Source organism: Lagenorhynchus albirostris, chromosome 11, assembly GCF_949774975.1.
Source record: "Lagenorhynchus albirostris chromosome 11, mLagAlb1.1, whole genome shotgun sequence".
Taxonomy (NCBI): Eukaryota; Metazoa; Chordata; class Mammalia; order Artiodactyla; family Delphinidae; genus Lagenorhynchus; species Lagenorhynchus albirostris.
Window position 1 is genome coordinate 103719302 of NC_083105.1, and position 26748 is coordinate 103746049.

The 26748-nt window shown below is 49.5% G+C and overlaps 1 protein-coding gene across 27 annotated transcripts in view; it reads right to left on the bottom strand.

The window, feature by feature from the left end:
- Positions 1-26748, bottom strand: part of MICAL3 (microtubule associated monooxygenase, calponin and LIM domain containing 3) — a 175206-nt gene that overhangs the window by 122493 nt on the left and 25965 nt on the right. For 26 of the 27 annotated variants that reach the window (XR_009543243.1, XR_009543242.1, XR_009543244.1 and 23 more), the window contains exon 3: positions 26176-26226. The exons of the other annotated variant lie outside the window; for it this stretch is intronic. The gene's annotated coding sequence lies outside the window, so the exon portion shown is untranslated. The remainder of the gene's footprint in view (positions 1-26175; positions 26227-26748) is intronic. 27 annotated transcript variants of the gene reach the window in all.

Sequence of the window (26748 nt, forward strand, 5' to 3'; positions counted from 1 at the left end):
CGGTGCAGAGACGAGGCAGAAGTCCCCCTGTGAATCCAGAGCCCGCACTCTGGTGCTGCTGCTACAGCGGTCTTAGGTACAGAGGCTCCTCTGCACCCCAGTACCCACATGAGGATCAGTGCATACATGGGCATCCCCAAAGTCACTGTTTTCCAAAGACCAACGTGTTTTGCCGACTTTTACTCCATTCAGCAAATCATTTATTGACTATATGGTATATGTCAGGTCCTACGCTTGGCACTGAATTTACGTTGGTGAATAAAAACACGGTGCTTGCACTTGTCTGCTGGAGGATACAGACAATAAACAAGTAAGCAAACAAGCATACACAGCTGACCCTTGCACAGTGCAGGTCTGAACTGCGTGGGTCCACTTACACACAATGTTTGTGAATAGTAAATACTACAGAGCTACGCGGTCTGTGGCTGGTCGAACCTGCAGATACTGGGGCTTCCCTGGAGGTCCACTGTTAAGACACTGCGCTTCCACTGTAGAGGGCAAGGGTTGGATCCCTGGTCAGGGAACTAAGATCCCACATGCCGCGTGGCACGGCCAAAAAACTGTAAGAACCCGCAGATACACAGGAGCCAAGGATCAGAGAGCCGACTGTAAATTATACACAGATCAACCCCCGCGTTGTTCAAGGGTCAACGGTAATTACAAAATATGAGTGCCAGGAAGGAAATACACAGGTTACGGTGACCTAGACTAATAGGAGGGGACGCAAGATAAGTTGGTCACAGGAGCTTCTCTGAGCAGGTAACTTACAGCAGGTCTGAAGGACAAGAGGGGGCTTGGGCCTCCCCTCTAGCGTGGACGAAGCCCGTCCCCGACTCTCCCCACACTGTGCAGCAGCACTGCATGCTTCACAAGGTATTTCCACACAGGTTATCTACTTCCTTCTCACACAAGCCCATGAGCATGGAAGGCAGGCGCTCGTGTCACCGCCTGTCCTGAGTCACACGACGAGCTACCAATGGCACCATGGTTAACTGGTTATATTCTCTCCATTACCTCCCTTTGCTTCCTTTCATCATTACTTTTTTTTTTTTTCCAGTACACGGGCCTCTCACTGCTGTGGCCTCTCCCGTCGCGAAGCACAGGCTCTGGACGTGCAGGCTCAGCGGCCATGGCTCACGGCCCAGCCGCTCCGCGGCATGTGGGATCTTCCCGGACCGGGGCACGAACCCGCGTCCCCTGCATCGGCAGGCAGGCTCTCAACCACTGCGCCACCAGGGAAGCCCTCATCATTACTTCTTTTAAGTGAGGAACTCTTCTACTACAGGTCCTTCCAAGGACCCATCAATCCTCTGAGGATATTTTTTTAAGCTGGAAAATGCCAAAGTCTAGCTTTCCCACATCTACTTCAGTCCCATACTTATTGTAAAAAGACAAGCCCAGTCCAAAGCAGGAAAGGAAAAAAAAAGGATGACTGCTATCAGAGAGGTAGATTGCTTACTGTACCACGTCCCACAGTGACGTCTATCACAGTGCCTGTAAGGTTCAATTGTACTCCAGGAACCAGTTTATATGACCGTCTCCAGATCTGTGAGTTCCCAAGGACAAGGACCATGCCATATCTTATTCCCGGCATTAAAGCGGTCAAGATATGAAGGAACAAAACGAACCACTTTTAAAAAGCCACTATTCTCTTCTCCCTCTTTTTTTTTTTTTTTTTTTGCGGTACGTGGGCCTCTCACTGTTGTGGCCTCTCCCGTTGCGGAGCACAGGCTCCGGACGCGCAGGCTCAGCGGCCATGGCTCACGGGCCCAGCCACTCCACGGCACGTGGGATCTTCCCGGACCGGGGCACGAACCCGCGTCCCCTGCATCAGCAGGCGGACTCTCAACCACTGCGCCACCAGGGAAGCCCCTCTTCTCCCTCTTGTAAATGATTATAGCCACTAGATTTCAAGCTAAATGTAAGACTTTACAATTACTCCCTGCTTTGGAAGGAAGAGGTTTAAGAGACTTTTGGGCCATCTCTTACTGATTATAATACCTGTAACCATTTATTGAACTGTCCTCGGTGCCGAGCCACCGTGCTGGCACTGCACAACAATCTCTTCATTTGGTCCTCACACAATCCTGTAAAGAACTCTTATGATTTTCATTGTGTAGATGAGAAAACTGAGATCAGAGGGTAATTAACTTGCCCAGCTAGTAAGCTGAAAATGACAACATTTAAACATAGGAATGCCTCACTCTAAAGCCCAAATTGCCCCACCTCTTCCCAAAGGTCCCTAGTGTGTCAAAAACAGAACACAAGGACCTCCCTGGTGGTCCAGTGGTTAAGAGTCTGCACTTCCAATGCATGGGGCGCAGGTTCGATCCCTGGTCAGGGAACTTAGATCCCGCATGCCGCACGGCGCGGCCTTTAACAACAACAACAACAAAAAAAAAAGGAACACAAATTCTAGGAAGACCAGAGCACCCAATGGGAAAGGACGTTGTTCTGAGCCTTGGACGCTCCATGTCTTGACTTATTATACCACCAAGGTCAGCAGGGCTCAGCTGTGAACACTAGCAGCTCCACACACTTCTGAGGAACAGACCTGGGGGCAGAGTGGGGCTCCTTTACAATGTTGCCCTTGCCAACATTAAACTTGGCGGATAACTGTGATGAACTCTGGTGCCAAATACAATTTTGGACAAAAGATTTGGGTGTCAAAAGGTTTGAGTTCAGTCTAAGACGATGCTTTGATAACCGGAGTCTGAAAGGACTAAATGGCAGTTGGGCAGAGGGTGAGACCACTTCTCACTTGTAAGGTAAGTGTACTGCTCTCCCCACCGGTGCTCCTGGCTCTAGATGAAATCTCAAGGACATTCAGCACTTGCAGCAAGACCCACCTGGGTAACAAGTAACACAGGACAAAGACACATCTACACAGGCACTGGAGCCCATGACTCTGAATGAACACTACGCTCCTGTCCCTGGCCACCACATGGAGCAGTGATAGCCCCCAGTTAAGGGGAAGGGGTGCAGGGGCTGAAATCCAGCCTGCGACCCCACTCAGCAAACCATACACCTGGCGAGGGGTAGAACCCACATATAAGAAGGGGTGCACACAGAGGTGCCACAGGGGAGAACGATGGCCGTGCATCCCTGCCATCCGAGGCCCATGAGAACTGTCTGGACCACAGGCAGTGAAGTCAGCCAGGGAAGGGCTCCGACTCAACTCTGTGTTCCTTGTGAAGAACCAAGCAAAAACTAAAGAACAAACCCGGACGCCTGTCTCTGCAACTCTGAAAGGTGGCACCAGACAATCATTTCCAAAGGAATCAAATACTTCTTTCCACACTTAGAAATGAAAAGGCCTTCCTGGCTAGAGAGTGACTCAGGAAACTAGGCTCCTATTTTTATATTAAATTAGAGCGACTGCCCTCCTCTAAAGCAAACGGTCCCATCCACTACTGCCTGTCAACAGGCACCTCCCTCAAGACAACACAGAAACATCAGACACCCATTCGAGAGACATCTGGAACCATCGACCCCACTGCACACACTAAAGATCTGAGCCCCGTCAGGCAGACACAGGAGTATGTGCTGTATTTACTGAAGGACTAACACTCCTCCAAGAAGCCCTACACGTCATGTCATCACAACCAGTAGTCCTGTACTACTTCTGGGGAGGAACACGCCTCCAGATCACTGGAGAAGGTCCCTGGACTTTCCAACTCTGAGGCCAAGGACAAAAGTCTGGTCAAGAAAGTGCCACAGTCTGGGTTTGGTTTAGTTTTGTTTTTCAAACATAGAGCACTTTTTCTTCCTTTATTAGCAAAATGAAATAATCAAACTGTGAATAATTTATTTGCTAAATCTTTTAAAGATTTTCACTTTTATCTTTTTTTTTTTTTTTGCAGTACGCGGGCCTCTCACCGCTGTGGCCTCTCCCGTTGTGGAGCACAGGCTCCGGACGCGCAGGCTCAGCGGCCATGGCTCATGGGACTAGCCGCTCCGCGGCATGTGGGATCTTCCCGGACCAGGGCACAAACCCACGCCCCCTGCATCGGCAGGCGGACTCTCATCCACCGCGCCACCAGGGAAGCCCCACTTTTATCTTTTAAGTAAAGGTATACACATGTACTATATGTTCAAGACAAAGGAAATGAGTAATAATAATTTCATCACAGGTTATAAAAAACATAAAAACAATAATGTTGGGACTGTGGTGACTGACTTGTTCTAGTTAAGCTGATCTGCATAATTTATTTAATGAGAATAAAATGTCATAATTAATGATTAACCAAAGATAATCTAAAATTAATTACCTTATTTTTTGTAATATAAAAAAATCTCAAGTCCTATATGTATCTAATCAATAAGGGATTGTTAATATTGACTATCATTCAGCTTGCTATGGTTGGGTTTGAATAAAAGTGAGAAAGATTTAGCAATTGTACTGAGTAATAAGTGATCAAGATTACCACAAGGACTAGTGCCCACTCTTCTCAAAGAGAACTGACCCCAAATTTACCAAACCCTTTATTGTTACTTTCAGTAGTCAACACCAAATGTTTTAAGACCCCTGAGCTTCTTGTGTCATCCCACTATTACCCCCATAGGGCTCAACTTCCTGTTCCTTCCCTCCTCCCTTCAATCCTCAAACCCGACCACTGTGCCTTCTCTAACTATGGTGACATACGCAGCCACCTCCCCTACACACTCAACCTCATCTCCAGAGTTTCCTCTCTATCCTTGCTTCAAACAACTCTCCCCTAAGGCACATCCTCTTTGGTGTTCCCAAGCAGGGGCTTTGTATTAGGAGCTGATGTGCTTGGTGTCCACTGACCCCCACTGTCGCCTCCAGACACTACCACTCCATCCACTTATACAAAACAGCACTTCTGAGGACCATGGTCTGATTTTTTTCAATGTGTCAATCAGCTGCCATTTTAATAACCTTTCTGGGCCAGTTGAACACAACTTCAAAAAAACAAGACTTCTTATAGTTGACAAGCATTTGTGAGTCAGCCTATGAAGAAGAGAACTGATCCTGATGAAGGCCATTAAATCCATAAAACACAACTGAAGAAAAGCCAAACTCAAAGATCAGAGGGAACATGGAAGGACTACTCCCATGAGATAATCAAGTCCAGTGACAGAATATATGAAAGAGGGCTTCCCTGGTGGTGCAGTGGTTAAGAATCTGCCTGCCAATGCTAGGGACACAGGGTCGAGCCCTGGTCCAGGAAGATCCCACATGCCGTGGAACAACTAACCCCGTGCGCCACAACTACTGAGTCTGCATTCTAGAGCCCGCGAGCCACAACTACTGAGCCCGTGTGCCTAGAGCCTGTGCTCTGCAACAAAAGAAGCCACCGCAATGAGAAGCCCGCGCACTGCAATGAAGAGTAGCCCCCGTTTGTCGCAACTAGAGAAAAGCCAGCGTGCAGCAACAAAGACCCAACGCAGCCAAAAATAAATTTATATATATACACACACACACACACACACACACACACACACACACACACACACACACACACACACACACATATATATGAAAGAACACAACATTCTTAGGAGAAAAAGAATTTTTATAAAACTTCATCACGAGGAAAGAGGCAAAGGTAGCATAAACCCAAGGCTGTGTAAATACAGAAGCAAGGGCAGCCTCAGCAGGGATAGAAAAGGGAAACTAGGCTGAGAAGGGGGAGAAATTAGGCAGAGAATACTCAAGCAGCTAAAGAACAATTTTCTAGACCTATGGACTAATTTCTCAAAGGAAAAGCTGTAAACCCTGCCTCTGACAGGCCAGTGTCAAATGTGTACAGAGAGCTACCTATCAGGGTAAATAACATAAAACAAGCCCAAACAAGCAAACTCTCACCATATCAGATCCTGGCAGAGCAACAGTCAATCTGCTCCCCACACCTGCTCACTGAAAACGCCCAAGATGCCCAGCTGTGCGCAGAGGCCCCAGCACAGAGGACGGGGGGGGGGGGGGGGGGGGGGGGCGGGGGGGCGCGTCTCCCCCCACCCGCCTCTGGCACAGCAGGGGCTGGTGCAGCATGACCACACCCACGGCGGCTCCTGTTCTCGGAGACCAATGACGAGTCTTCCTCTTGGAGACTGGGGAAAACGAGACTCAGAGCTGTTCCACAGCATCCCTCTCTAGCCTGCCACTGCCCGAGGAGACCCAGGGGTTCACCGTTAGAGACGTGAATGGGAACACTAATGCCACTGTCACCAAGCGGAAAAGCAGGCATCCTCACGGGTGGAGACGAAGCCTTTCCACCAGTGGTGACGAGCGCCTCAAGCACATCCCCATTCTGTTTTTCTGGAGGACAGCGCCTGGGGCTTGGACAGGCTCCCATCAGACCCTACAACTGCGCTCTTCCCAGCGCTCAAGGGCTCCCCTGCAAAGATGGAAGCTAGAGAGAAAACAGAGACCAGCAGAGCTTCAAATGCCACACCAGGGCGACAACTGTCATTGTTCATAAAATTTAGGCAATTCCCTATTTATGGGACATAAACATTCATGATGGGAAAGAACTACCATGTGCTTCAAGTGGGCCACTTTTGGGGTGTGTGAACTAAGACAGGGACATTTTCCTATACTCTGATATTAGCTATCTGTTCATAAGAATCACCAAGGAACCTGAAAAAAATATTACCAATGTAATATTCAGGCCTTACCCCAGAGCCATCAAATCAGAATCTCTGCAGCGGCGGGAGGTCCCCCCACCGTGACCCTCACGTGCTAACAAGGCAGAGAAGAAGGGAGACAGAAGGCCAACCTGGGAACACGGCACACATGTGGCTGAAAAATCAGAGTTTCGCCCACTTCAGACGGGCTTTCTCCCCTATATACATGTTACCACCTCATCGGCAAAGCCCTATGAAACCTCAAAACATGGTAGCGGAAGGAGAAGAGCTGCCCAACAAAAGAACTGAGTCACGCTCCACCGGGCTTGAGGGACTGCCTTGCTTAGCCTCTGAGGGTGCTTTGCTTAGAAGATGTAAACCAGCTATGATGTTCTGTCCCTCCTAGGTGATGTTACACCACAACTGTCTGAAGAAGGCCCAGTGACTGTATGTTTGCAGGGAGCACAGTCCACGTGGGTGAAGGCAGATTAATGAGTGACGTGGCCACCAGGCCAGCTGGACTTTCCTTTCACCTGACAAGTCAAAGCCCTGGGGACCCGCAGAGGGTAAATATAGCCTGGCCCCACCAAGGGCCGCTCTGTGGGTAGGCAGGGACGCCTGTCCAGTCCTGTCCCTCTTACCAGAGTGGTGAGCCCTTTCCGGGCAAGCTTTTCGGAAATGGTCATTAAGGTCAGTGCTAATTCATGTCTGACCATGAGTCTGAGAAGAGAAAGGTAGGTTGGAAAAAATGTGTCCTGAAGTAACTTTTTGGGTCCTTTGGCCATGATCATATGAGAACCTGAGACAGGCTTTCAGATGCTCAGAGACAGCAACGGACCCCTGACGGAATGGACTGGTGTCAGCAGCTGCAGAGACCCCTAAAGGAGCCTGGCCTCTCCATGAGGCCCCCAGACACTCAGAGCAGCTGGAGATGGCAAGTGTCCCTTAGTTCCAGCAATTCTCCCGGGCAGTACGAGGTGAGCCCAGCCCAGAGACAACCAAGGCAGTCCTGCCAGGCCAGGCCCGCTCTGCTGGAACCCTAATGGCCCAACTGCACCACAGCAGGCCCAGGAAGGTCCAAGGCGAAGGCAAATCTCAACAGGCCCACTTAAGAGTAAATTCACATGGAACTTTTGCTCCTTGGGCTCTTTAAATCAGAGGCAAAATTCTGCGGCTGTACCATTCCCTTAATCTACGTTACAGCTGTCACCCTATAGCTAAGTTTACCTCTACGATGAAAGCATGCTGACAGCAAGAGTTCCCAAGTTCTGTGAGGAAACAAGTGAAATTTTTCCAATTATTATTTATTTTCCTGAAATTAACTCCTCTTCCTACCCTTTCTTGGGCCACTAGAATAGTTTCCTTGAAAATGCCTCTAGGGATTTCCCTGGTGGCACAGTGGTTGGGAATCCACCCGCCAATGCAGGGGACACAGGTTCGAGCCCTGGTCTGGGAAGATCCCACATGCCACAGAGCAACTAAGCTTGTGTGCTGTAACTACTGAGCCTGAGCTCTGGAGCCCGCGAGCCACAACTACTGAGGCCACGAACCACAACTACAGAGGCCACGAGCCACAACTACTGAAGCCTTGCGCCACAACTACTGAAGCCCGCGTGCCACAACTGATGAAGCCAACACTCCTAGAGCCGGTGCTCCACAACAGGAGGGGTCACCGCAATGAGAAACCCACGCACCGCAACTTAGAGAAAGCCTGTGCGCAGCAACGATCCAACACAGCCAAAACAAAAAACAAAACACAAACAAAAAGAAAATGCCTCTATCTTTCTCTTAACAGAGAAGATTAAGGCAGAAACAACAAAATCCCTTCAGTGCAAAAAGTACTATGTGCTCTCATGAAAAACAAAGGCTCTTTCCAGGTATAAGAAGGCTCCCTGTTCTAGGTGCCTGTGACTGAGCTTTAGAAATAAATCAAAGCTATCTGCAGCCACAGCTCTGCTCTCACCTTTCTCTATCCCCTTTGATAGCATGAACTAGAAGTAACAAAAGAGCAAGAGCTCTGCTGTCTGCTTTTTGGGGGCTTGTCCCACAGAGAAAACAGTCAGTTTGAGCTTTATGCCATGACATCATCAGCCACCAATCAATGCAGAGAAGGAGCAGGTTTTGTCTGTGGAACCAACCACTGCAATTGTCAAACTGCAAAAGGCAGTGCAGGTGTGAGGTAGGGTTTTCTCTTACCCTGTTTCTGTTAAACTATAAAAGAAAAGTGAGAAGAAGAGGGAAAAAACTTGTCTATGGAAAAAATAAAGAAACCCCCAAATTCCCTAGGTATTAGCAACAGACCATCCAGGACCCTACACCTGTGCAAAGACTGACAGTAGAAGCCTTTGTTCTGTGAGGCACTGAATGGAATCTTCCCAGGGCACCCCCTGCCAAGAAAATAGTCAGCTTTAGGGAAGTTTTTTTTTAACCTGAGCACACACGCGCGCGTGTGTTTTCAAATAGGGTTCCAAAGTAGTGAAGGGAGTATGGAATAAAAAGAAAATACTTTAGTTATCCAGACATTAGTTAAAATCTCTACCCAGAAACTACACACTTTTTACTTGTGGATCACAGCTGGAGGTTCTTGGGAATTGCTTATTTTCAGTCCATTTTCGTCCCAGAAAATGCTGCCCATCTTATTATGAATGAAGCCATTTAGCCAAGGTTAGAATATGCAAGGAGAGAGGGGTGGCAGAGGACACAGGGCTCCGAGAGTGGGGGTGAGGGAGCAAACTCACAGAGCAAACATTGTTTACGACTGCCAGCCAAGCTAATGTGGTCTCTCCGCCTGTTCAAGCAGATTATTACAGTAAGTCCCAAACAATCAAGTCAAGGCAGGGAGGGGGCTGAGCCAGCCTACGCTCTGCGGATGGCACGAGGGCCACAGTCTGTGCCAGCTCTTCTGGGGCCGCGCCAGGCGAGAGTGCTGGACATAGCCAAGCAGTAAGGGGGACAGCTCCCAAATCAGATTAAAGGCCGAAGCGACCAGGCTTCCAGAGGCAGGCACTACACCAGTCCACGCGCAGCCACGTGAGAAGGCACGAGGGAGGCACTGCTAGATGCATTTTTCAATGAAAATAGGGTGCAGCCGCACATGCTGCTGGGTCCTCACACAGCTATCAGAGGATGGGGCGGCCACACTGCTGGGGGCGGAGCAGTCACTGAGATCACCGTACGATTTACTTCTGACAGTGTCACTGCACCCTCTGAGCTCCTAAACGTTAATATAAACGACAAATATACTATCAGAGGCCATTAAACGGAAATGTCTCACAAGCAGTCAGACTTTTCTTAAACAATCAATGCACGCTCTGATGTTAACTTCAGGCCAGACTTCCCCGGCTCTCCTCCCAGGGTGCCACCCCGTCTCCACCCTCTCCTCTCCGGAGCGGCGCCCTGGTGCAGGCCTCCACGCTGCCTGCCTGGCTCAGCTGGGACTAAGTCTGAAAACCATCCGGGGGCCTGTGCTCCCTGTCCCTCAGCCACTGAGGGACATGAAACCGATATTCAGGACACCCTGGCTCTGGTCCCCCCAGAGGCGCACCCTGCTGTGAGCCCCTGAGCGGGACAGTCACCTGCTACAGGAAGAGGGGCCTCCCTCATTGACACTCCACAGTTCCCTGAACAAAACAACAGCAAGATTAGCAGGGGAAACTGCTCTCTTCCACCGGACAAGCTACTCCGTGAGGCTCAGACATCAAGACGTAAAGAGGAGTCCAAGGCTCAGTGGACAGAGGGGCTCCAAGAGAGCAACGGCCTCTCCACACAGGCCTGCCAGCAGCACCAGCGTGCCCCCATCCCACCATGTGCACCCCCAGCCAACCAAGAATGCCGTTCCAGCCCGGCCCGCCTCATCAAAGACCACAGAGACCGGAGAAGGAAGGGGCGAGAGAGAGAAGAGGCTACACTTACCTGGCTGACCAAGATAAAGGGATGGAGTGAGTGAGAAAGGCCAAGCACCACACGAGCACTTCACTGTCGCTCGGGACGGTGGAAGATCTGGCCACGAGCCACGCCAGGGCAGGATCAGGGCCGGGGGCAGCTTTCGAGAGAACACAGCTACTTTCTCAGGTCACAGGAAAAGGCAGAAACAGGTCCAGAGGAATACAGTGCAATACCCTTATGAAGTTGTTCAAAATCTAGTCTGCAAGTCAGGACAGAAAATCCTCCCTGGTAAAAGCAAGGTGTTGATACTAAACGTGAGAAGGAAGGAGTGGCCACAGGTGTAAAGGACCCAGGGCTAGTGGCGTCTCAGCCTCCAGGTCTTTTCCTTGGAGGCCCTCTGGCCACCCCGGGACCCTCACCGGCTCTAATCACAGGAGCGCCTTCTACATCTGCACTAGAGTCCCGAAGGCCAGGGAAGGCGTCATTTTCTGTGGTTGGTGGGGGGAACCCCTACTTTTTAAAAGAACAGAAAAAAGGGGAACAAGGCAGCTTGTCTATCAATTAGAAAAGCTGGCACTGCTGGCTCTTTGACCCTCAGCTCTGCAGCTGGTACGCCTCCTGTGTGAACAAGAGTGCAGGCTGTGCACAAACATGACCCAGGGGAGTTTCTTCCATTTAGTGTCAGGAGAGTTGCCTTGTAAATGGGACACCTCCTTCTTCACGTGTGTGGCAAAGACCTCTTGTGAAGAGCCTCTGTGAGAACACCTATCCACAGTCCCAGAGCATCTCAGCACCTGACACACGGAACCATCCTAGTGTCACACACACACACCCGGAATTACCAGGGGACACACATCTAAATCCACCAGGCAATTTGGGAGCATTTCTCTTATCTGGAACATACAGTAAAAACCTGTGTTTTGTGGTGATATCTGTCTCTTTCTTCCTTTTAATGAGGGTTGATTTACTTTCTCTTTGTTCCAAAAGCAACACTCTACTTTGAGCCCGGTTATCACAGGAGGACCACATCTGAGCTGAGGGAGCAGTAAGCTGGTTCTTAGAAGCTGCCTATTTTTAGTCTCTGGTCCTTCCTGACCTCTTCCCAAGGGAAGGCCCCTCCCTCTGCTCTCCGGCAAACAGCTCTGCCAGAGCACAGGACACTCATACCAAGCGGGAAGCAGGGGGCTGGAGAGCCCTGATGCTGCCCCTCCACACGTCAGGGAGGACATTTTTTAAATCACAAAGAAAGTGGGAGCGTGACTCAGAAGAGAAATACTGTACAAAAGTCGTTTGTCGTCCATCTAGGATGGGAGCACAGCTCTGTGCCACGCAGCTGGACTGGACATCTGTCCTGCATCTGTCAGGCACGGTAGGTAACCTCGCAGCCCACAGCACTGTTGGCAAGCCTGAACCAGCCAAGACGGCCACTCACCCCGCAGAGACCGAGGCCACCCACTGGCATGACCGCGACTCCCCAGACACGGCCTGCCTTCTGCCTTCACCAAGCAGGGAGTGTAGAGGAAAGAGGAAAACACCCGGACACCTGCCTCACTCTGAACTCCAAGATATGCCCTCCTTTCACGAGACTTCACAGTATTTTATACATGTAGCTGTTACAGAATCACCAACCTGAAGAGTGAATTCTGCTAATTCCAGTTTTCCACTGACTTGTCATTGTAAAATTGTAAGTATAGAAAGAAGTCTCAATCCCCTCAAGAGTTAAACATTTTTTAACTTGACTTGTAACAAGGTTCAAACATAGTAGGTGAAATATGAATAGATCCAATGCATAAGACAAGGTAAACAGTCTATTTTAAACCAAGAGCAAAGAAAATGAGGAAAAGAATTTGAAAAAGAATATGTGTGTGTGTATAACTGAATCACTTTGCTGTACACTTGAAACTAACACATTGTTAATTAGCTATACTTCAATTTAAAAAACGGGGGGAAAAAACCCAAACAAGATGACTTTAAACAAAGAGTAAAGGAAGTGACAGTCCAGCTGATAAACTGAATGATTTTCATCTTCAAAGAGCTTGATATCTGTGAACTCACCCCCATGTGTACACCCCGCCTTGCGGGGGGCACACCAGCAGACAGCAGAATACGACCCGGGCCTCTGCTTCAACACTAAGTACACGCACCGTATCACACCAGCTCCCAAAGCTGACCTCCGATGCCTGTACCACCCCGCTCCCATCCCACCACCTGCCCCAGAAGAAGAAATCATTTCGTAACCTGGCAAGTCCCCCCTTCCCCTCCCGGCCCAAAGGAAGGGCAAGAGCTTGGGGGAGGACTCATCCACTGTGTTGCGACAACCTTGCTGACTTTCTAACTGCATTTCTGAGAGCTCCCAGGACAGTTCTTTAGGTCAGCTTCCACCATTAGTAGTTCTGTGCATCTGTTTGCAGCAGCATAAACCTTGGGGCGGAGGGGGCAGTGGGGGCACAGTCTTCCAAGGCAGCTGCTCCCCTCACAGCCTCACACCTCAGCCTGGCAGCATTCGGTACCAGGCACCTCCCCGAGACTGGTGTTCCTGGGGACCCTGAATACAGAAGATAGGGATTGTCCTCCAGAGCTTAGGGCGCATCCCGGAAACGATGAGACCACAAGGGGGGCAGACGGAACATGACCCTTAGAAAGCTGTCCCTATTTCAGCCATGTTATAAAACAGTGGATGTCTCAAAGGCTAGCAAGAATCCAATTAAAGCACTTTAAAACTTCTAGCGATTTTTGAGTCCATGAATGCCTTCATTTGTACCATCTGGCTACCACTTACTGAGCATTATGTGCCAAACACTGGTGTGTATGCTTTACCTACATTATCTCATTTTATCTTTAGAACAACGTTGTAAGTATGTTGTCACCCTCATTTTAGAGATCAGACCATTAAATTAGGGCTTGAGAGAATAATCAAGGCCACATACCCACAGTAGGTGAGGGAGCTGGGAGAACTTATCCACCGAGGGTTGGCTGGTTCCAACGCCTATGCCCCTTCCACAAATGTTGCCGCACTCAGTGCATTCAAACTTATTGTGCCTCCTCTTAATTTTCTTGCTCTTTTAGCAGTAAATTTTTATGTGCATGCATGTCACATCTCTCATACAATTCCCTACATGCCGACAAATGTTTCAAATGAAGGGTGACTGCCAGTCAGCCCACAGATGTTGACTAGTGCCTGCTCAGCGCCGAGACTGCATCAGGTACTGCCAAGAGATCAGAAAGGAAAGATAAATTTGTAAAGGGGAGGACAAAACACTGAGACTGTTAACTGCTAACACTAGGTGATAAACAAACACGACAGGAGGCCCGAGAGCAGGTGCTCCTCTGCGTACACCCAGCACCCGAGAGTCCTCCTAATGCAGATTCAGACGCCACAGGTCCGGGTGGCGACCTGGGAACAAGCTCCTAAGCAGCAAGGAGCCAAAGGATCTCAAAGGTCTACCTGGGCTGGGGTGCTCTGGAGAAGGTAAAGAAGTGAATCAGAAACAGCCTTTACATTTAGAGGACTGAGTAGAATTGGAGAAGTTTGGGATACAGTGTTGGGAAGAGAGAAAATAGTATTTTAGATGGAGCGAAAATATTCAGGCAAAGGAGAAGCATGCAACACAGTCATTCAGGGGATAGCTGTCTGTGTAAAAAAAAAAGATAAAAATATTCCCAAACTGTATCACTACTTAGGTACCAAGAATTACGAGACTTAATTCTCTTGAAGAGCCCTGAGTGGCCTGAGAGTAAGTTCGAGGTAGGGAATAACTTCAGCGTGTTGGTCTAATAAAGGGCAACACCCGTGATAAACATCTTGCAGAAGGCAGCCCCAGCTACTCGGCTACTTGGTGCCCCTCCGAGGTTTAAGGCCATGAACTTGGGCGCACACCCAGCCACTAGCCAAAGAATGTTCATGAGATATTTTTAAATGCTTGCCATCCCGTAATGACCAGGAAAGGAAATCCCACTGTCAGCTCCACCCTATGTCGGCCTCCTAACACGGGTCTCCCAGAAGAAGGGCCAGAACAGTGGTCTCCAACTGTGCCATCTGGTGACGTGGCCCAACTTCCGGGCTGGGTCACTTCCTCTGCTGTCTCAGACCAAGTGGCTCTGCCGCTGCCCAGTAAGCTCCTCAGCAAACAGAAACGAAGGCCCAGATGCAGGAGGGGTCACCAGGATGCCCTGACAGCATGCACGCTCTGGGAAGGCAGGGCAGCGCGGCAGGAGCGCAGTGCACACCACAGGGACGGGGTCTGAACCAGGGCTCATCTCATAGGCCACACAACTGCTCTCAATCCATTTGTACATTTATAAAATGGAAATCACAATCCAAGCCCTGCCTACCCTACTATTGCAAATCAATTTCAGCAATGTCTGTGAAATGCTTCCTAAGCTGTGAAGCACTATAAAAAAACAATTCCTTACTCTTAAAGGGTCTGAGAGATAGAGAGGCCCTTTATGACACTCTCCCTTTCTTGTCAGCACCCCACTGTCTATATCTGGTATTTAATATCCCTTTCACCAAAGGAAAAACTCAAAGCACAAAGAAGAAACCACAGGCCTGTTCAAGGTCAAACACCAAATACGGGTGTTTGGAGGAGTGAAAGCCATGGCTCAAGGTTGCCACGAAGTTAAACATTTTTCTGTTATGGTAAAATAAGAGAGCAACTTCCTAATTTGCCCTAGAGGTTCAATGTTTTAACCCTTCCTAAAGGTGCCCTACAGAGTCAAACCACTGGACTCACACTTGTGTGAACCAACCCGAGAGCCTAGGTGGAGCTGATGGAGGGTGGACAGGACTGCAGCACTGACCCGACAGCTCCTTGGACCACACCAGCCGTGCGAGCAAGGCTGCAGCTTCCTTTTCTGTAAAGACAGGCCAGGACTAGCTAAGTGATTAGACCTCCTGTAGGCAGCCAGTCCCCAACACCCAGAACAGGCAGAAGCTTCTCTGAAATAGTTAGGTGCTTGGCCCAGCACCTCCAAGACCCATGCACCTCCCTACAGACCCTTTAGACAATCGTGTGTTCTAATTTCCTTAAGGCACCGCTAAGTCCCAGCATCCAGACTAGAAACCTCTGGAGTAAGTGACCAGCTCCGACATGCAAAGGCAGCCTCCTCAAATCTCCCACCACATTCTACTCTCCCAGGCTTTTAAAGTTTGCCACAATTCTAGAATTGAGAAGGCAGACCTAAGCCAACCTGGGTACATTTGGGGGAAGGGAGGGAGGAGTGGAAACAGAAAGAGGAAAACATCAAACAACCAATCAGTCACGCTGCAAAAACCCTGAGCTTTTATGATTTGTCGTTGGAGGAGAAGAGCTCACACAAGCTGGCACGTCCCGCTTGGCAGGTGCCCACTCAGAGCTGAGGCGCACGGTCCCAGCAGAGCACCTGACGAGCAGAAGGCAACCATCCGTGCGCGACGTGCGTAAGGCCCGGGAAGCCTCAGTTCAAACCCAACTCTGTCCCTTCTCCATCCACGTGGCTCTGCGGGAGTTTCTTAACCCGTTTCCTTTTCTGGCCTCAGAGGAGGCTGGAACATATGTGAAATGCCTCTCACAGTGCCAGACACACAGAAAATGCTCAATAAAGCCTGGAGATGAGGATGATGCTGGTGCGAGTCCGCCTTCCAGCCTCACGTCAGGAAACTGAATTCGAAAACCTGCATCCAAGAGATCTCACGAATGCGCTATTCTTAGTGGAAAGTCATCTTGTGACATGTTCCCTCCTCTTTCCTATAGAAGGGAAGTCACCTGTCTCCAGGCACCTGAACCTGATCTGAAGACAGACAAAAACATTCAGCTAACCTCCTCTTGTATCCATAAGGCCAGAACCAGACTCCAGTGGAAAAAATTAAGCACGTGACCACCTAAAATAAACTGAACACAAGAACCTCTGAAACCAGCCCTCAAAAACAACTGAGGCGGGACTTCCCTGGTGGTCCAGTGGTTAAGAATCTGCCTTCCATTGCAGGGGATGCAGGTTCGATCCTTGGTTGGGGAACTAAGATCCCGCATGCCACAGGGCAACTAAGCCCATGCACCGCAACTACTGAGCCCGTGCTCTCTGAAGCCCGAGCGCCACAATTAGAGAGAAGCCTGCGTGCTGCAACGAACAGCCCGTGCGCTGCAATGAAAGATCCCGTGTGCCGGCGTGCCTCAACTAAGACCTGATGCAGCCAAATAAATTTGTTGTTTTAATTTTTAATTTAATTTTAATTTGTTTTTAAATAAATTTAAAACAACAACAACAGCTAGGGGACGGGAGTGGGGGACACAAAGCAACTCCATGTAAGCCAGGAACACCCTTCCCTGGGAAAGAAGGGAAATGACAGGCACAGCCAGGCCCCAGATATGGGTAACCTCCTGAGCCCCAGGCTTCCCATAAGGCGCTGTGTCTTAGCTGTCCCAATAACCAGTTGTGATGCTGGGAGCAGGGGACGGGAGGGATCAATATTCCAATAGCCAACAAACAAGAAACCCCTAGTTTTAGTGCTTGAGAAAAAGAAGAATCATTTAAGGAACACTCTGGGGAGGAAGTGTGGTGTTTATACAAAATATCATGTGAGGAAACTGACTGTGAAAGGTGGTGGGAGGTTACCCTCTGCTATAAAATAAGCTCCGCAAGAGTAAGGATTTTTCTTTGTTTGGCTTGCTGCTATCGTCTCTAGCACCTAGAACCATGCTTGGAACACAGAGGCACTCGGACACTCGTTGAATGAATGAAATAAAGAGGAAGCAGCAGCTATGTGACGTGGTTAAGGGCATAGGCCATGAGTCAAACAGAATCAGATTCAGATCCTGGTTTTGTTACTTAAGTCTCAACCTCTCTGAGAGACAGACAATCAGAGCACTGGACGGGGACTGGGAGCTGCAGCCCCATTCCACCCTAACCCTAACCCCTAACCCCTAACCCTAACCCTAACCCTATCCCTAACCTTAACCCCATTCCACCCTAACCCTAACCCTAACCCTATCCCTAACCTTAACCCCATTCCACCCTAACCCTAACCCTAACCCTAACCCCTAACCCTAACCCTAACCCTATCCCTAACCCTAACCCCATTCCACCCTAACCCTAACCCTAACCCCATTCCACCCTAACCCGCACCATAGTGTGTCTGCTCCGCCCCCGCACCCTCTCTATCCCTGCGTTCCTGTGGAAGACATGCCCACCCACCCCTCTCTACAGGGAGCCTTCCTTCTGTCCTGCTCAGGAGACGGCGGCGTGACTATCAGTGCAGCCAGGGCTTAGCAGGCAGACCAGCACTGGGAGAAGCTAGTGCAGCAGGAGAAACAGAAAGCATCTAAAAAGGCGCCCAGCTGAGAACCCACTAAAATCTAAGAGCCAAGACAGCCTCCTACGCTCGCTCAGAGTGATTCCCACCGATCAGCATCCCATAATATGTTTGATTTTTACAAATTAACACTTTCTCAAGCTGCTGAGAGCACCATTTTCTAAGATGAACCCCACAATTCTCTTGGCAGCTCAACGCAAATCTGCTACGCATCTCAATGTGTCAGGGACAATTTCCTAGACAACTTCAGCCAGGGGTGGGAGGTGGAAATACATCTTCTGCCCGAAAAGTCCCCAGCTGACGTCACAGAGCTGCTGAGGATTTCAATTGGAAAAGATCTGAGAGAACTCCAATTAACTCACTGAGCTGAGCATAAGATCCGGGTTTCCTGAGGACTTGGGTCCAGAGAATTTAGGAATTTCAGATTTTTAGTCATAAGCCAAAACCTTGGACCGTTAGGTGGTGTTTGTGAATGTGTACGTGCAAGGTGGAAGAAATAAGCAGGAAGACGGACTCCTGAGTGTGTCCTCTGTAACCCTGACCTCCTAGGAGACACAGCCGCAGAGGGACACGCACATCAGCTTCTCACTGTACTGACATCGCACCCACCCCTCCGAGGACCTGCAACGGTGAGTGACACAGCGAAGCCAAGAGGGGTCGCACATCACGATCACAGCTTCTAAACAAAACAGGGTTCAGAGAGGGAAGGGGAGGAAGAGCCCCGAGATGTAAGAACAACAACCTCCCAGGTGTGCCCAGGCCTGAGCTGCCACTGCTGCCAACGAAGACGTCACCTCCAGAAATACATGCCCCTCTTACCTACCAGGCTGCCAACTGACTCTTGCAACTGGATTATCATTCAGCTGGAAGGAGAGACACAAGGACAACCAGTCAGTATCTAGAGAAAGAATCACTGTCCCTCCGGATGTCTGCAGGAAGTAGGGCACACTCATGTGAGACATGCCAGCTACAGCAAAGAGCTCAGACACACTCACTCACTGTAGCAAGACTTCTTTCTTAGCAACAGAACCCCAACTTGATCAGGGCCAGCAATGGTACAAAACCACACTTCCCAGCCTCCCTTGAAGCTAGCTGTGACCATCTTTTCTAAGTGCTGGCTAATGAGATATAAGCAGAGGTGTGTGAGCCTTCCAGAAAGACTCCCTTAAGGGAGTTGTCTTACATGGGAGAGCAACTTTTTGTCTTTCTCTTCATTTCTTCTGTTTTGTGTTTTTCTTGGAAATAGAAATATGATGGCTGGAGCTCCAGCAGCCATGTCTGACCACCAGGTAACCTAAAGGATGGAAATCATGTGCCAGGGCAGTGGAGTTAGGTCAGTTAAACTCTCACCTGTCAACCCATGGAGTGGACCACATGCTGCAGCTAATAGGGCCAGAACTTCTATCTTTTTAGACAGAAGGAGGCAACGTCCTGATGACCATGGAAATGGCTACTGGCTGAGCCTCCCACCTCTAGGCCTCTTTACATAATGGAGAAAACCTTCTTTCATGTTTAAGCCATATTTTGCAATTCCCAGCAGTTTTAAAACCAACCCTAACGGATACACTAACCTTTATTTACTAAGGGAAGCTCTGAAGGAGACAGAACTGTGCACAGTCTTGCATGGAGAACAGGACAGACTCCAACGGGGCCGCTTACACAGAACGGCTTTGGCTGGACTTTCCTAAGTGGTAAGCCCTGCTACTAAAAAAGAGCAGAGCTTTGCTCGGAGTTAAGAGGAAGGAAGGTTCATCCCCAAGCAACTAAATATTCCACGTTACCCATAACTGAACTCTCAGGATAAACCAACCCAGGGAGGTGGCATGATTTGACCTCTTGGGTGATATTCACGTACAGATTTTCATCACCAATTAAAATTATGCAAACCCCATGACCCTCAACTTCTAACACTTTTAGGCCAGCTCATCTACTACCACCTCCTGCAGAAAAGCCCCGCCAACGCAGAGCCAGCAAACCTCTAACCCTTCTGTCCATTAACTCACCAACTAGCACAAACCCTTACTCGGGTTAGGTGCTCAGTCCACGTGGTGTTATGTTCCCCCAAATGCAAACGCTTAACAGTCAGAGACAACAAGGGCTAGAGGCAGTTATAGAAGAAGGAAAGTGTCCTCCCTGCAAAGGTGCCTCCCCTGCTGGCCCAACCTCACCCTCTTCTCCTGTTAAAGCTGGAGCAGATGCACTCCTCTGCCCCAAAGCCAACGTCAAGTTAAACTGTCCATCCGTGGAGAGGACCATACCACCAACATGCTGCGACCAGCAGGGCCAGAAGGGACCATGAGAAGGGGGCTTAGGTGGTGGCAGCCCTGGCCTTAGGGCCCATTTTGTACCATGTGTGATATACAATGACTGCCTACCCTTTGGAGAAGGGAGGAGAGGGCCGGATGGTTTTTGCAAGTCAAGTATTAGGTAGGTTAAGGAAATAAATTCCTCCCGGTAGGGACAGAATCCTTCTAGAACAGAAAAACAAACATAAATCAATAAAGGGAGGAAAAACCCTGGAAAGAGTATAGAAAAAAAGAAAACTAACTTCATGTAAGACAGACCTTATAAGGAAAGTTTACAGGAAATGGACTCATTTGACATGAAAATGAAAAAACTCAGGACACCTTCCCTGCCTTCAAGATCCACTAGTATTCTGGTGTCTAGAAGCATACTTTGTATGCAAAAGAGCATTTACTAATTGTTGACTGATTAGCAAAAGGCAGCTGGCAATCCTCTCTGAGCCTCACAGGAAAAGATGAAAAGCAGATGTGCACAAACAGCAGCAGACCGGCTCTAGGTAAGTGGTCCTCATGTCCAGGGTGGAGATGGTCCAGGCAGCTCGCGGCACCCCCGCCCTACCCTGTGCAGCATGGTCAGTTCCATCCTTACTCCTACAGAGGCTTATCGGCCCTCCTTCCCTGCCTTTCCACTACGCTGTCTGTCGTTACTTCATCATTTGCTTCTCACTAGGCAGTGAGCCCACTGTGCGGGGCGGGGGGATGCATGTCTTATTCAGTGTGTGTGTGTCTGCACACTGTAGGCCCCAGAGCCTGGTTCCTAGAACATAATGGATGCAGAATAAATGGATGAGAATGAAGCCAACAAGTATATGCTGTTCACTCCCCACGTGCCTAGCACTGGGGATCAGAGTGAATAAGACAAACATTCCTGTTCTCAAGGAGCTTTCACTCTAGTGGGGGAGACAGCATGCAAGCAAACACCCACATATTAGAGGGAAACACGCGCTGTGGAGGAAAAACGCAGTGTGGGAGAAGAACGGGAGGTGCTGGCTGGGGAGGGTGGCTGCTGTCACCCAGACTGGTCTGGGATCACCTGCAAGGGAAGAGCACGCAAGACTGGAGGTGGGATAGTGCCGCCAGGGGACAACAGACTGTGTGGGACCTTGCAGGCCACTGTGAGGACCACTGGCTGCTGACAATACATCTAGTGGTGCAAGGGTGGAAGCAGGGAAACCGGTTTGGTGGTTACTGCAAAAATCCAGGGGATGGATGACTGTGACTTGGCTAAAGCGGTACCACTGTAGGTTGTGGTCAGATTCCGGATCAAAATACAAAAGTGGAGTTCACAGAATTTGCTAATGGATAAAATATGAGGTATGAGAATAAGAGAGCCCAAGGAGCTGAAAAGATAAATAAAGAACAAATACATAAACCTCCTTCCTGCTGGGTCCCACTGGTGGCCCACGCACAGACGAAGTAACCCCTTGGCCATCTCGCTGTGCAGGAGCGTCACACCTGGCAAAGCTGGTCCCCTGGCAGAGGCCCTCCCCCACGCTCGAGAGCTGACCCTGGATCCAGCCTCTCACCCCACCCCCACTTTGCTTCCTATACTCTTGGCCCCGTGACCCTTCGCTAAGTAGATGGGCACATGGTCTCACACCCACAGAATCTGCTCCTTTATCAACCACGAACAGGTCCAGAACAGCTCAGTGGAGCTCCTGATAAAGAGAAGGTCTACATCCTTAGCACGTTCCGCAACTGCTAGAGTCTCTTCCCCACACTTTGTGCCACTTAAGGAGGCAGTATCACCTCCAACACAGAGGAGGCGGCCCAGACTTGGGGGTGGAGGTGGGAGAATGGAGACAAGAAGGGGAAAACAAGAGAGCAGCCGCTGGAGGGTCTGCACCCCAAATCCCCCCTCAGGCTGTGCCTGTCCTCGGCCATTCAAGAGCATCTCCTGTTCAAGGGAAGGCCTCCATCCCCACCCACACGTGCCATCACCACCATCACCAAATCACCCATCTAGACCTACTCCTCTCCTCTTCCACCCCACTTTCCAAAGAGCAAAAGGGTACTTGGCATTTCCATGAGATTCACCTTTAAAAATATACTGTTTGGGGTTTCTTTTCCTAGCCAAATCCATACAACCTTGTCCTGAACATTCAGCCTGAGACAGACAATAAGACATACAGAAAAAAGAATTCAAAATGGGGCAACGGTAGGGAAGTGCTTCTTACTGATTATTTTCTAGGCCAATGACTGTAAGATCATGGTAAGCGTGTCAATCAAGTGTTTGCTGACTGCTCACAAAGTGGCCAACATACAATGACCCCTGGAAGAGACATGCAGACAAGACAGCATTCCCACCCTCAAGAAGCGTACAATCCAATTAAGGAAGAAAGTACCGCAGGCACGAGAGCAAACAAGCAAATCCTTCCTATACTGCGTGGCCAGGCTATCGGAGTAAGGATGGTTAGGATTCGGGGGAGCAGAGAAGAGACAGAGGAGGCACACACAAGGCCAGAGGCAGCACTCAGCAGAGCGCACGCAGGGGACTGGGAGCGTGGTGACAACTGCCTGTGGGCTTTCAGAGCCAGGTATAACAGCTGATGGGGGCCTTGCAGGCAGCAGCCCAAGCTTCGCAGCAGGATGGCTTGGCCACAGCCAGGAGGGTGGTACCAAGGAGAATGGAACTGCAGCCAGGCAATGTCCAGGAGGCCTGGACAGTCACTTGGGCATAAAATGAAGGGGGAAGAGACTAGAACTATAGCAATGGGAACCGTAATCTAAAAAGGGAAAGTCCTTACAATACTGAGCACCAATTATGGCAGGTGTAGTTTTAGACATAGAAGATAAGCGATTTCCAAAGATATTTTGAAGAAAGAAATAACAAAGCAGATTAGCTATAGAGGGTATACAAACCAACTGCTGACTTTATTTATTACCTGCATTCTGTTCAAGGGTGGAAAGGCTAATAAATACTTTATATCCCAATCAGTGGCTTAACTTTATCTACAACTTTCCTAGACACAGAATGCTTAAAGGAAGACTCTGTCAGGGACACACACACGTGAGATGAAATGACAGCCATCTTTAGTCCTTCACGGAATTATTTTGCTTCCCTGTGTTTTACATAAATATGGATGAAAAGATCTGAAAATTCCTAACTATCTCCCAAGCAGTAAAGCAAGACCGTTGTTAACACGCAACGGGCCTACATCGCCATTCCTTACCCTGCCACGGCCAAGCACACCTTCCTTCTGCGGGAGCCTAAGGAGGTGATGACAACGGGCAGGGGCTCGAAGTACCTCTGACCCCCCGGGCACTGAGGAAGGCTTTTCACTCATCTGAGCCCCCTCTCACCCTCTTAAGTGCCCGATAAGCCCCAGGGGTCACGACAAACCTGGCACACAGGCTCTGCTGAAGACACGGCCACATGCACTGGGAGCCATGAAAGCTGCTTCTGCCATCTCCCACCCTAACCCACACTCCAAAATGCCACAGACTGAGCATCAGCCTCCCAGGGAAGATGCTCCTGGCTTCAGACAACTGAGCAGCCAGCTGAGGGTCAGGTACCTAGGGCTGTATTTAAGGATGTGGCCCCTCTCCGCTGCATTTAGAACAAAGGGCAATTCTGAGCCCCTCAGACTCTTCAGTGCAATGGCAATGACGACCAAGGTGCTCACAGAGACACCCTTCTATGCGTCCCCAAGGCAAAGGCAGGTTGGTTTCCTAAGCCCAAGCCACAGGACATTATAAGTGGAGTATATTCAAAGCAGTACACTAGTGAGCTGGAATCCCGTGTCCTCACAAGGATGAAGGAGGAGCCAGTCATTACCCAAAACCCGCCTCTCCTCCTCAGCCCCAGTGCGAGAACCAAGGAGGGCAAAGCTGGAGCAAGCCCCGTCTGCTGTATCACTCTGCCTGCTCCGACCGGCTGTCCTCCTGCACATCCTTCTGATGCACTTTGACCTTGCACGGTGAGGCCAAATGTGCACAAGCCCAGTCTTCTGGCGAGTCACAGAGGAACTGCTAATGGAGGCTACTGCTCCAGGTAAGACACCACTGCCCTCCAACGAGGCTGCTTCTGTTTGAGCATCTGCCCACGGGGCTAAGGCGCGCATCTGGGTTTTGTCCACCATCTCTGCACGTGGCACATGTCCATACTTATTACCAACCGTAACGGGGGGCAGGGGAGTCAAAGGGATTAGCTCCACAAGACTTTGACCCTGCCTGAGATGAAAGTCTTAAAACCAGACTCACACCTCTGCCAGCTGTCACCCACCTCAACACTGTCACAGCCTACACCAGAATCCTACAGACACCCAGGTTGTGTGGCCAGGGAATTGGATCCACAAATCAACTGTCCCTTTAAAGATCCGCAGCAACTTAAAAGCAGCTGGTTTCTGGTATGATCCAGTCCTCAGAAAGCAACTCTCACTTCATCTACAAAGGACAAGGTCCAACAATTTGAGTTTTGTTTAAAAAAAATAAAATAAAAGGAAAGAATTGCTCCACACAGATAAATTCAAGACTCAAGACACAACTGCTGGTTCAAGAACAGGGCTTGAGGGCTTTTCAAAGCAGCCAGAAGGCTGCTGAGTGTGACTGTCCTGCTATAAAGCTAAACATGGCTGGTTGAGGTCTGGGTCGAGGGGAAGGGAAACAGTCCTGAACAGAAAGGTCCCGCCTGAAGGGGCACAAAGCAGGCGCAGAGCTCACTGTGGGGCCTCTGCACTGCCCACACCCAGGGCAGATCCAGCAGAGCTGACCTTGCCCGTACAGGCAGGTGTCTCCTGCCCTGCCCTGCAGTAGCAAGTCCTCGGACAGAGGCAACTGTGCGGCCAGAGGAAATCCAGACTTCTCCTCTCTCCTTTCCCTCCCTCCCTCTTTGTTTAAAAGAGAAGGGGAGGGACTTCCCTTCCCTAGTGGTCCAGTGGGTAAGACTCCGTGCTCCCAATGCAGGGGGCCTGGGTTCCACCCCTGGACCGGCAACTGGATCCCAAATGCCGCAACCAAGACTCTGCATGCGGCAGCTAAGAATCCCACATGCTGCAACGAAGATCCCGTGTACCGCAAATAAGACCCAGAGGAGCCTAAATAAATAAATAAATATTCAAAAAAAAAAAAAAAAAAGAGAAGGGGAGTATTTCTGTGCCTAAGAAGTGTTGCAACCGCAAGAGTCCTATATCAAAAAACAATGACTGAGGACTTCCCTGGTGTCCTCAGAATCTGCCCTGCCAATGCAAGGGACACAGGTTCGAGCCCTGGTCCGGAAGGATCCCACATGCCGCAGAGCAACTAAGCCTGTGTGCCACAACTACTGAGCCTGTGCTCTAGAGCCCGTGAGCCAGAACTACTGAGCTCACGAGCCACAACTACTGAAGACCACGCACCTAGAGCCCACGCTCCTCAACAAGAGAGGCTACCGCAATGAGAAGCCCACACATCACAACAAAGAGCAGCCCCTGCTCGCCGCAACTAGCGAAAGCCCACACACAGCAACGAAGACCCAACGCAGCCAAAAATAAAAGATATAAATAAATAAATTTATTTTAAAAAAAAACAAAAAACAATGACTGAGACGCTGCTTTGGGAAAGATCTCCAGTATTCTCCTTACTTGCTGCAAGTAATAAATCCTTCCCTCTCCCCCCACAAAAAAAAGAAAAGAAAAGAAAACAATGGCTGACTTTTTAAAGCATTTCAGTAATACCTGGGATCTCTAAAAGATCCTGAAATTGGCACAAGATGGTTATAATTTCAGCGCTTAAGAGAAGCTCTGAAGTCACATCATTTCCACATAGCGATCAGAGGTAGTTTCTTACCATATAGTTGGGAGGCTTTATTTTTTGGTCTCCTGCCTCAAAGAAAGTCCCTACTCCAAACCAAGTACTGTGACGGTAGTAATAATGATACTATCAAAAATATCAGCTGCAATGTATTAATCACATTACCACATGCCAGGCATGTTTAAGAGCCAGCGACCTATCTTTCCTCATTTAATTCTCCTTGTGAGGTAGGTACAATTTTTAGGCTGATTTTATAGATAAGAAAAAGGAGACACAGAAAAGTTAAGTAACTTGCCCAAAGTCACACAGTGAATGATATAGCTGGCACTTAACCCCAGGAAGTCTGGAACCATTAGATTAAACAGCCTCTGTACTTACATCTGCTAGATCTTCATCCTGAAACAACCCTGTGAGTCATCATAGGGTTACCTGCAAATTACAGATGGGGGAAAAAAAGAATGAAGAAAGGTCAGATAATTCGTCCAGCTAGTAAGCTATAGGGACAGACAGGGTCAGGAATCGGATCCAGGTCTCTGACCTCCAAGTTCTACACTCTTCACTTCTCCATACTCCAGGGCGGCTTGATCAGCCAACAAGGGACCTCTGTACAGATGGCTGTTCCCAGGACCAGAAGAGGTGACACTAGGTCCCAAGGGCATATAGGCAGGGAAGAATTAAGGACCATCATGCCATGAGGAATCTGCCATCTGCTGCCCACTTCGTGGCTCTTAAACAGGATTTACCCTGTCATGTCCTGCTCAAAAACCTACAGACTTATTATCCCTCATAGTGTCTCCTGTGTGATTTCAAGTCCCTCTGGCTTGAGTTACCCGATCTCATCTCCCACTTTCCCCAAGAAACCCAGCCCTCCCTCCAGTTTGGCAACCCCACTCCACCCCACCCCAGGGCACATCCCTCTCACTCGGACATGGCTCACGTGGTTCCCAGCAC